The following is an 11,750-nucleotide window of genomic DNA, read 5'->3' as shown; positions in this document are numbered from 1 at the left end:
GAACAATTATGTTCTGAGATGTACCTTTCAGAATGTAATTGCCTAATTTCACTCTACCATGCACTACAGAATTACAGTTTCGTTTTTTCCCCTTAATTATTTTTCCTATATTCTAGTTCCATAGGCCCTTGAATTCTTGTATTGAATGAGTGATGTTTTTATGCGGTACATTATACCGCAGAATGTGTCTGCACAACTGAGAAAACAATTTATGTCACTGACCTTTTCAACAATCAGATATGCAGAAATATTTCTGTGGGAAACGTTGCTGCCTTATTCTGTATCACCCAGTTCCTTGTTTCGCAGCCATTTGCTTATTAATCTATTTGATGTGCTTAAATTTTATCAGATGTGGGTGGGTTTGGTTGGTTTGTTTGTTTGTTTTTTAAGAAAGAATCAGGTTGTAGTGTGACACGAAAGATTTTACAAGCATTTGAAGAAGTTACCCTTAGCCATCTTAAGGATGTGATCTTGAGATCTGTGAAGGAAACGGTCTCTTGGTTCAGTGTCTCGGAATTGAATTGTGCTGGCGTAGCTGCTGAAACTTTCTCAGGGTAATGTTATATGAAGAACCATAAGGCATGGCTTCCCTCAGATTCCCAAACAGTTCTTTTGAGTTCAATGAAATTTGCATCATAATCTGTGGTGGGAGCGTTGTCTAAGATAACTTTTTAAAGTACAAATAAACTCAGACTCAGAATGTGAATTGTAAGAATAATCTTGCAGTGTTTATTCTACTGCATGGTCTAAATATACCTGAAACGCTTGACGTAGTTGTTTTATTCAGCATGTTTTGGGAAGACTGTACTGTAACCTTATTCTGCCAAATACAAAACCAAGGATACTACTAGTATAGCTAATTAAGTTTTAATGCAAAACTGTTACAGTTGACATAATACAGGCAGTGAATGCAAATCACCTAGATTTTATCTGTCTACGTGAGGCTGTAGTACTTGCAGTTGTGTTTCTGTATAGCGGGCAAACAAGATGCAACCGAGACCAGGTATGGAACACTGAGAAAGTGGTTTTTGACACTCCATATAGCTATTTTTAGAAAAGTACAATTCACCAACGGTTTTTTTTTTTTTTTTTAATGCATGGTAGAATGCTAATGTCTTATCTTTAAAGACAAGTTAAAAAAAGTCAACTCGGTATACCGTGTCAGTAGCTTCTGCATGTCACAGCTGCGTAGGTGTACCCGAGGTTAAACTTGGCGAGGGAGTATGGTATCTCCTGTGACACTTGCTGTCACTTTTGCTCTCAAAGGGCATGTAACACACAACTCCCATGAAGCACAGCCCTCTTCATGCACAGTAAAACAGCAGAAGGGGATGATTTTGCAGGCATATGGAAAAGGATTTTTAAATTCACTGCAGGTTTTTGCTGTGAGATCAGGAAGATGTTAATGGGAGGATGAGAGGGCACCTGAATATTTGGCAAGCAAAGAAATGTGTGGGGACAGCCAGGAGAGAAAGCCTTTGTGTATTCCCAGGGGATCTAATGAATGATGTAAAAGAGAATGAGACAGAACACACATTTGAGCGAGGGGTTACCGAAGCCATTCCAATTTGTCAGACAAACTGAAAAGGCATTCAGTATTCAATCAATATATATGATTAATGTGACTAGCAGCACTCTAATGCCTCTCTTATCCACTCCTGTTATCCTGAAATTGGAAGCATACTATTTTTATATACTAGATGATAGGATGCTGTCAGTGATTAGAATTCTCCTGTTGCTACGCATTAGTGTTTTCTCCCAACTACCAAAAGGGATAAAGGGCTTTTTTTTAAGGTAGGGAATTACTGACTTTTGTCTCCAAACTCTTCCTGGGACCTTTTTTCCCCTACATATCAACAAGAGAAGAAAGACTTGAAATTTCACAAGGAACAATTTTGTCTTACAGTATGTGGGGGAGGAAAAGATGATTCTTGGGTCTTGTGGTGATGAGTAACTTATAAATGCTTTTAAAGCAATGCCATTTAATTGTAGCTAGGTTACGGGTCTCATGAGGTTGCTTTTTAAATTGATTCCTTTTCATGATGAACCTATGTGTTGTTCATCTGCCATGCAAGAATTATATCAACTATTTTATTAGAAATTAAAGAAAATTGCTAAGTTTATGTAGTTTCAAAAAGCATTTTGAGACTGACTTTCAGGGATACTAATGAAATAGGACTTGTAGTTTTTTCAGTACCTCTGTGTACCTGCTTTACTCTTTTTCTCCTCTGTTCTGCTTGGTCTAACTCAATATCAGATAATGTTAGAAGGCTGTTCAGAACTATTTATTGGGTCGTTAAAGTGAAGTATTATTGCTTTGTGGTAAGTTTTACAAGAAATCATGAAATTCTCAACACTGCATCGTTGATAGCCAATTTTTTTTTACTATTACCTATACAAGTACTGCTTTTGACATTCGATCTGAAGAGACAGTTCTCAGTTATTCAAGCTGATGATGACACGATTGCTTTTAACTTATTTGTATTTCTTTGATTTGTCAGGAGGTGAAAAATCCACCCAGCTGTACACAGTTGTTGGATCGGTCAAAATTTTTGGTATAGCAATATAAAGTATAGTAATGCTGACATCCGTTTATGATTCCAGCTCGATCTTTTTATCAATATTTACCAGCCCTGAGACTGCACCTCAGTCATTTCACCTCCTTGGCCTTTCAACGGTTTCACATTAATCTGAATTGGGTGCCTAGTATTAAATTAAGAGGGATTTGAAAAAAGGCTTTTGCTGGTTTTATAGTACTGTGGGTTTGTTTTATATTAGGGATTTTATCTTTATAGGCGAAATTACACATTGAGTTGCTTGTGTTTATTGAAAAGAAGTCTGTCTTTCATTTGTGCTGGTTTTTTTTTTCCTCTTTTTATCCTTTCAGGTTGTTACTAAGGTTTAATATCTTGACATATTGCATCCCAAAGTTTTTCAAGTAAATGCTAAAGAGGAAATGAAAACTGATATTCTTGACATTTGAGTGCCAAAGAAGCTGCTACAAACTAGTCCTTAATGCATGTCATATAAGCATAACTATGTTTTTGTCTTGCCAGTTCGTTTTCATTTTGATGTATGAATGTATGGAAAGAATATTTCTACAACTGTAGACCTCATTCATAATTATGTGATTTTCTTTTACTTGTGTTGATTTCATTAGGTACAATCTATGTCAGCAAGTTGAGATAAGGAAGAGAACCACTTATAAAATGTTCCTTATAAATCTAATATATAAATTTCTAAAGATATAGCTAAACTCATAAAGGGATATATTTAAAAACAAAAAACAACAACAACCAAAGCAACCTCAACCAAATACCCCCATAACCTTTACGGAGGTCCCGATCTTAGCAGAAACCCTCCTGTGGTACAGTTGTTTAAAAACAAGAAGTCTTTTGCAGGGATAGTTCTTTCAGTTTTTGTGACCATTTTAAACTGTACTGGTAAGAGAACTTCCTAGTGGAGTTTGCTGGTATGATTTTATGGAAAAATAATTTGAAGTGTTAAAAGAAACAAACAAAAAAACCCCTGAAACCAAACTGTAAATTCAGGACCATGTGTCAGTTAACCAGACTTGATTTTCTTTGAATTCCACAAGTTTGCTTCATCTGTAGAATGTGGTTCCCTGGATACCGACCTGTCTAAGAGCTGGTAATTAGTGCTACAGGGGCTGCCTCGCAGCTCGCCTCTGTTTGAAGTGTGGGTGTGTATGAAGAGAACCTCAAAGATTGTTTTCTTGAGCAATGATTAATTGTTTGCTGTCAGTACAAATAGGAACCGCTATGTTTAACGTCGTGCCAGTAGACTCAATACTCAACTTTGACTTGAAATGTGCAAGTATCTTAGTTAAGACAAAATCTTACAATCATGACCCTTGATTTTCCTAGTGAAATGTTTTCCAAGACTTTATCCACACCACTATTTTCCTTGGAAGTCTTGTAGCCCCACTTATGCTAACTGAATGGCAGCGGTAGTTAATACCGTGTTCTGCTTGGTCCCTGGTAGGTCTTCTCATGTCTTGGCAAAAATATTAAAAAATGGGAGAGTTTAAAGATGGAGCTGAAGTGGAGAAGTTAGCTGCTTAACGAGATCCTTGCCATTCTGGTATGACTGTGCTAGTTCAGAAGCAAGGATGACACTCTGTTGTAGTTTTTGTGAATAAATTCAGAATGATGCTCTGCTAAGTTTAACTTCAGAGGCTGTGTTAGTACCAGAGAGAAGCACTAACGAGAGTGGAAAAAAACATCCTTTAAGTGCAATAGAGAGCAAATCCAGACCTGAGAAGAATCCTCAGTGGGCACCTGAAGGGGGTGCTTGGCTCCATTGAGTTTGGGCATTTAGCTGCTACTGGCACTGACTCCGTCCCTATTTGTTTCATACTTTCTCTGCTATCTTCGTTATTTTAGCGGTTGACACGTCGTCCTCCAAGCTATCCTTTCTCTTTTGTTTATATTTTCACACTGTGCAGAAGTCTATTTTAAATGATTGAAACTGGTTTTACTTTAATAAAAGGTGTCTTTGGGTTAGAATTGACGATAATTGAGAACAGGCTCACACAATGATTATCCTAATGAAAGCGCTGATTTCAAGTGAGTGTACTGACTCTTCACGATATTTCTTTTCCTGGTCACAGCCATGCAAATAAAAGTGAATCACAGACAACGGTTGTGTTAATACGCTTGTTAAGTTGTTGGAATTGCTCTCGTCGCTGTTACAAGCAGCTGTGCTGGGGGCTTTGGAAAAGGGAAACACCGTCTTAACTGATAGGTGCCACAAAGCACTGTTGAGACCCGTCAGGGCCGGCTTAGGAAAATGAAAATGTCCGGTTTGGTGCTAAGCAACCCTTTTGAACCACTTCATTCTAGTTGTGGCGCAGACCAGTGAAATGTCTGAGGGAAGTCGGGGTGGCTGCTTCACTCCCAGCCCGTTTGCTTTCCCCGTCCTTTTTGAGAACCCGTCTTCTCAAAACTCGCCCTTTGTTGAGAAGAGGATGTGTCTAACGTGTTGGGATTTTCTGTGGGTTCCTCTTCCAATATCCTTTCCCAGGACTTTAGATATTTTTCTCTGAACTCAAGTGTTGTATGCCTGAAAGACTCCACAAAATTAATCAGAACTGCGGAGGTTTTGTGGTCCTGTTTATCTAAAATTAAAGGTAGATGTGGAAGGCTGTTGTCCAGTCAGAAGCGGTGTGGCTAAAGGGCAGGATTCAGTCCTGGCTTCGTGCTGCGATGAAAGGGCACGGAGGCAGCAGCAGGGAAGAGCTGAGGCTGTCGTTTGGCTGGGTTGTACGGGAAAGAATGTGATTGCAGAGATGAAGATGCTGCGGGAAGGTAACAAGTGCCTCATGCGAGGAGGCCGGTACAGACAAACTTCGCCTGCTTGCATTTTTCCCCCCAAGATTCAGTAATTTGTGGATTCTTCAAAATCCATTGTGGTTTTACTGGTGTGATCTTTGGATGGCCTTGGTGTTCTGATTTCTGAGAGAATCTATATTTGATAGCTGACTGTCAAATCCTTTGTGTGATCAGACAGAAAAGAACCTAGCAGGTTGGCTTTGGCTGCGCACAGCCCTTTGAATCTAGGGATAAAAGGACATTTCGGAGTTTGCACTTCAAAGTTAGATCGTGAAGGGGGAAAGAAATAGAAGGTTTGTGCCTTAAATGAAAAAAAAATAAAATCATTCATTCTGTCAGATTAAAGGGAAATTACTATTTGTTAAGGTCACTTAGTGAAATTAGCTTCAATTAAGCATCCTTGCTAAATGCAGCGGTGACTGCTTATCGTCAGAGCCACTCATCTTGTGGTAATACCCGACCTGCAGTTTATGATTATTAATCTTTGTAAAAAAAAAAAACCCAACCAAAAAACAATTACGCAGATAATAACCTGTTTAAAAGAGCCTCACGACCATACATCATTATTTGTTTCGTGCTTGCAAAAGTGTAACTGTGTGAGCGCTTGTTTAAGAGCTCCAGCGCTGAATGATTGTGCTAAGGAGGGGAAGTATTTCCTCTGCAGCGGTAAAAGCGCGGGGGCTGCTCGAGGCTGTGCGCTGAGCCCCTCTGCTGCAGCACCCGGTGCTCGGCGCTAAAAGCCGCGGAGAGAATCGTGAGCTGCCAGAGTGCCTCCCTCCTCTTTGGGCAGCGCGATTGATGGAGGGATAGCGGCGAGCGCTGGGCCTTTGCCCTTGCTGAAATTTCTCCAACTGCGCATCTAAAATTTGCAGGTTAAATTTCTAAACTAACTTTCTTGCCATTATACATGTTCCTATAAAATATCTATATAGGATGTAGGGTATCGGATATCTATATAGGATGTATTGATAGGACGAGGGGTAATGGGCATAAACTTGAACATAGGAAGTTCCATCTTAACATGAGAAGGAACTTCTTTACTTTGAGGGTAGTGGAGCACTGGAACAGGCTGCCCAGAGAGGTGGTGGAGTCTCCCACTCTGGAGACATTCAAAACCCGCCTGGACGCTGTCCTGTGTAACGTGCTGTAGGTGACCCTGCTCTGGCAGGAGGGTTGGACTAGATGATCTCCAGAGGTCCCTTCCAACCCTAACAATTCTGTGAATTCTGTAGGGTGTCGGGTATCTATATAGAATATATACTGCTGTTGTGTGTTCCCTTGCTGTAGGGTAAAACTGAGACATTCATCAGGTGGCGCTTCCACGTCGGTGTGATTTCCGTGTCGGTGACCCGGCCTCGCGGCACGATGGAGGTTCCTGCTCTTCCTCCCCACGGGGCTGGATTCCTCCTCCGCCTTCGGGGGCAGCAGGCTGATGGAGTGAGGCTGATGCTGTGTTGGCATGTTGGGGCATGCAGCGGGTAGACGCTGGGCAGTGCGGAACTCAGCAGCACAACAAGCACTCGTGCTGTCATTGGAAAGTTTGGAGAATATGGGAAGTTTTGGAGAAAATAGGGCATGAGTGAGACAGTCTGAAAAATGAGTGTTCCAGCGTTCACATTCATATGCCATCCTTACCTCATTGCAGAGTGAAATAGAGCAGCGATCGCAGGCAGATCTCGATGACATTTATGAGTAATTATAATAATTATACTTCGTAAGAGCTTAATTCTGCAAATTCCCAGACGTGTGGGTAAGACATGAAGTGCTGCCCTTTGGCAGAGGGTGGCAGAGGATGGTGCTGGTCGCCCCAGCGGCTGTTCATCACAGTCAGCACGGAACGGCGCTTGCCTACGCTTCGTGCTTTCACGCTGGTGCTGCTGTGATTTGATATACACATAAAAAATGACGGTAGGGGAAGGAAAGGGCATTATGCACACTGGGTTTCATTTCATGCTGAAAGCAATTGGATTTAAAAGTTTGCTAGCTGGTAAAAAAAATATTTATGATGTTCTGCAGCAAACAAATAAACCACCGGTGCCAGGGATTGGGAGGGGAGGATGACTTGAAATGCTGCGACAGTGGAAGCTTTGTGTTCAAGACATGTTTCCCGGGTAAGACACCTTTGTACTGAGGGAGATCCAGGCAAGTTGTCTAATGCTGTTAGCGAAGGAAAATCTCTCCAGTGGAGAAGGGCCAAGTGAGTGCAGATCGCTCCAAGATGTTAAAGGGACTTTTCCCCCCACGGGCTAGCTACAAGCACCATTGCACGTGGCTGTTTTCCCAACTCCACAGCCCGCCTGGCCACCTTGCTCTAACCCCCTCCTCCCCGCTGGAGCCGTGTTTGAGCTCAGGTCCTTGCCGGTGGTCCTTGGTTGAGCTACAAAGTGGGTGCGTGTCCAAGCATGGCCTTTTACTGGGGTGATCCTGAGCATGTCTTGCTGACCATGTCAGACTGAGAGAGTCGGGATTGTTCAGCCTGGAGAAGAGAAGGCTCCAGGGAGACCTTACCACCCCTTTCCAGTACCTAAAATGGGCTACAGGAGAGCTGGGGAGGGACTTTTTACAAGGGCATGTAGTGATGGGATGAGGGGGAATGGCTTCAAACTGGAAGAGGGGAGATTTAGATTAGATAATTGGGAAGAAATTTTTTGCTCTGAAGGTGGTGAGCCCCTGGGGCAGGTTGCCCCGAGAAGCTGTGGCTGCCCCATCCCTGGAGGTGTTCAAGGCCAGGTTGGACGGGGCTTGGAGCAACCTGGGCTGGTGGGAGGTGTCCCTGCCCAGGGCAGGGGGTGGGACTGGATGATCTTCAAGGGCCCTTCCAACCTAAACCATTCTATGTGACTTGGTTGCTTAACCGCAGCCTTGCCTGGTCTAGCGGTGGCTAACCCTGGCTGCCATGGCTAGACCTTGTTCAGGTGCTGTGCTGGTGATGGCGCGCTCCTGGCTTGTCCTGCAGAGCTGTCACTTCTGCTGCTCCTGGGTGTTGAGCCGCTCAACCTTGACCCTTCCTTGGGGAACCTCGTGGGTCTGTTACGGATGGAGCTCTGAGCTGGTGGATGCGTTCCTGGGGCTGTCACAAGGCTATGGATGATCAGATCTTGTTTCTTACCCACCATGAGCATTTTTTTTTTTCACCAGGCAAGCGAAGCATTGCTTGGCATTCATAACTGGGCTGGGGAAAGGGTTTCCAGGGCATAAGCTGGTTCTGCTTGGCCAGTTTTACACACCCCGGTCTGAACTCTGGGGGGAAAAATAAAAATATGTGGGTCTCATTCCGCTTTCTAATGCCAGCTCACCCCCGCCGTGGGTCTGGATTCACCCCAGGATCGAAGCAAAAGTTCTCGGTCCATGAGGGAGCCAAAGGCTGTAGCTAACCATGGCCAGGCGAGGTCGGGAACACGCCAGGTGAGACGCAGAGGTGAGTGCTTCAATAGGTAGAAGGAAAATAAGGGGATTATTTCTCATATTTAGGCAACTGGGAGTTATGAAATGATGATGTGTTGATAAACAGCAATAAGGAGGGATCAGCAAAGCTCGGGCTTTGATTGTCCATGGAGAGGAACCCTTGAGCCAGGTGCGTGCCAGGCGCATCAGGAGCTCTCTGCGTCTGTCTTCTCTGGCTTTTCACCTCGCAGCACACCGGGGTGCGCTTGGGTTTCACTCTGTGGTGCGTACGTGTCACTCTGTTTTGAGAGGCACGAAGGGTCATGTTGCACTGTGAAAAATTAAACTTCTTTTCAGATGGTAATGAATTCTCAAGGGGTGTGTGTGTGTGTGTGTTTTAGGCTGCAGAGAAAAAAGGAGTGGGAATACCCTGGTAAGTTCTAAGCAGCTGAAAGCGCAGTTTGATGGTCAATATTTTCATGAGAGGCTATATTTAGCAAGAATGATAATGTTCCTGGTTCACTGACTGAAAGTCTCAGATGAACTTGTTTTGTCTCTGGTGGAATTAAAGGCTTAGGGTATCGATAACAGATGTGGAGACGGCTCGATATTTTCTGCCGCAAAGTACTGTGATGAAACACCTGATTTGTTTTTCGTCTGCCAATAAACTCCTCCCCACAAAACTTCACGCAGGAGATAAATATTGCAAAACAGGAGAATTTTGGAACGGAGAGTGGAGTGGTACACCCAAGGCGACAGCCATCCTCCGTGGTGGGGCTGGGATTAGTGTTTGATTGCTCCCAGCTAATCCAGTTTGCAAATCCCCAGGCAGCGCGGCACAACTGGGAGCAGCTCTTCCTCCTCCGGGATGTAAAACACTTCCCAAAAACTCAACGCAAGCCTTCCTGTCTGGGGGTGGGAAGAGTTACGCCTTTATGGAGCGATAAACAGGGGCAGGTCGCGAGTGCTCGAGGTGATGCGTGAAGCTATGGGAGGACCTGTGGCAGCAGAGCCTCAGGGAGAGGTTGGCCGGTCCCTGGCTGGCCCTCAGCCGAGGTTTGCTAGCCCGACTGCTGATGCAAAGGGTGAGCGCTCGGCCCAAGCGGAGCAAACCGTGCGGCTCGGGGGAGCGGAGAGAAATGCGCTGGACCTGCCCTGCGCTCGGCAGCACTGTGGGGAAAACCTTTGGGGAGAAACACCTTCAGATGGGCTCCTGCGTCCCGCCGCGGTGAGAGAGACCTTCGGGTCTTGCTGCCTTGCTGCTCTCGCTGCCGGGTCTGTCCGTGAGCGGTGCGTTGCCCTCCGATGTGGCCGGCAGAAGGCTGGGTGCATGCGGAGAGCACAGCAGACGGGCCGGATGCCATTTAACAGGCAGGAGGCGAGAGAAGCAGCCCAGGGCTCTGCAACCCAAACCCGAAGAACCCATCGTCTCCAAACGCCGGGGTCTGGCTCTCCTCGGCGTGGCTGCAGAGGGTGCTCTCTGCTCGCCCGGCTCCTGTCCGCCCCGGTGGCTCCCGTCCCCTCGCTGCTCTCGGCGGAGCATCCCCAAGGTGCCCTTTCCCATCTCGCTCCTGCCGCCAGCAACTGGCTTCCAATTAAATCCCGCTCGGGTCAGCTCTTGACAAGCAGCCTCCCTTGTAACACGAGGAGGTTACCAGCCAGCAGATTCTTAAAATGCATCTTAAAAAGAGAAAGACCTGGGCTGGGAGCCAAGATAATTTTATTTCTTTTTCTCTTTTTTTTTTTTTCCTCGTTCCTTCTCCGTAGCAACTTTTTCCGCAGAGCTGTGGCTCGGACGGGAGGTTGTAGGTGCTGAGAGGTGATAGGGTGCGCGTGATGCTAATTAGCTGTTGTACCTGCAGCACTTCCAGTGTGTAAAACCCAGTTGTCATAATTAATGACCACAGAAATAGCAGAAGGGCTCTCAGACCTTGCGCTGGGAGGTTTAAGCCAATTTCTAAGTACTAGAAACCAGGAACGGGCTTGAGTTGAGGGCAGGTTGCCCGTGTGTTTGCAAAGGATTTTTTGCGTCTTGCTGAAGCAGCCAGAAGATGCTGCTCTGTGGTTCAGGATGTGGGACACATCTGCTCCCAAATACGAGCCTTTCCGATGGCGTTTCTGCATTCTCCTCTGAGTCAATAATCGTAACTGCCCTCTATTAATAAGGTGCTCAGTGCTGCACAGCAGAGATGGAAGATGGGGTTTATATATAAAAATACCTCTGTAGCACACTTTGTACGGAGCGAAAGGAAAGGAATCAAGTGATGATGTTTGCTTTGGGGCACTGGACACGAGCAGCCCCATTGTCCTGTTGTCCCGGGGCATGAACCAGCAGCCGCTGGTGGGGCAGGAGAGGAGCTGGGCCCCCCCCGCGACAAGCAAACCGGCAAGTGGAGTCACATCAGCACCCAGTTGTAAAGGTAACTCCTCATTCCGGCTAAGAGTCAGCAGGAGCTGCTGTCCCTGCTTGAACGGCTGCCGAGGCTGCAGGGCAGGGGGTCAGCTCAGGTGGGGAAATTGCAGGAGGAACTGGGAGAAGTGTGGGGCTGACCTTGTTTCCCACTGGGAAGGACTGGATTTTGGAGCCGCCACTCCTAGCTGTGGAGGAGAGAGGTTTGGAGAGGCAGGAGGGTGAGAGGCGCACAGGAAGGGATAGGGGGATGTTGCAGTATCACGTGTGTTACCGTGTTGTGGTGTGAGGGGCTGGTGGAGAGCGTGCCGGTCTGGATGTGTATTTGAGGATGAGCGTTGATCCCAGAAATTTCACCTGCTCTTTGTGGGGTGGCAGCATCATCCTGTTGGTCCAGGAAGGTGATTAAGAACCTCCAGGCATTATCCTCCAAGGATGTTGTGTGGAATGGGAGGCACTTTGTGATCTTTTCGCATTTAACGATTCACCAGAAGCCTGGCTGTGGCGGGGGGTTCCCGCGTGACCTCGGTAGCACCTTCGCCCCCTCAGCGCGACGGCACAGGCGGCCAGGCTCGGGGCGATGAGGCTGCAGGGGTCCTGCC

The sequence above is a fragment of the Charadrius vociferus genome, unplaced genomic scaffold (genome assembly GCF_000708025.1).
Source record: "Charadrius vociferus isolate BGI_N301 unplaced genomic scaffold, ASM70802v2 scaffold773, whole genome shotgun sequence".
NCBI lineage: Eukaryota > Metazoa > Chordata > Aves > Charadriiformes > Charadriidae > Charadrius > Charadrius vociferus.
The sequence above is the reverse complement of the archived record's forward strand: the minus strand, read 5'-3'. Positions refer to the sequence as shown.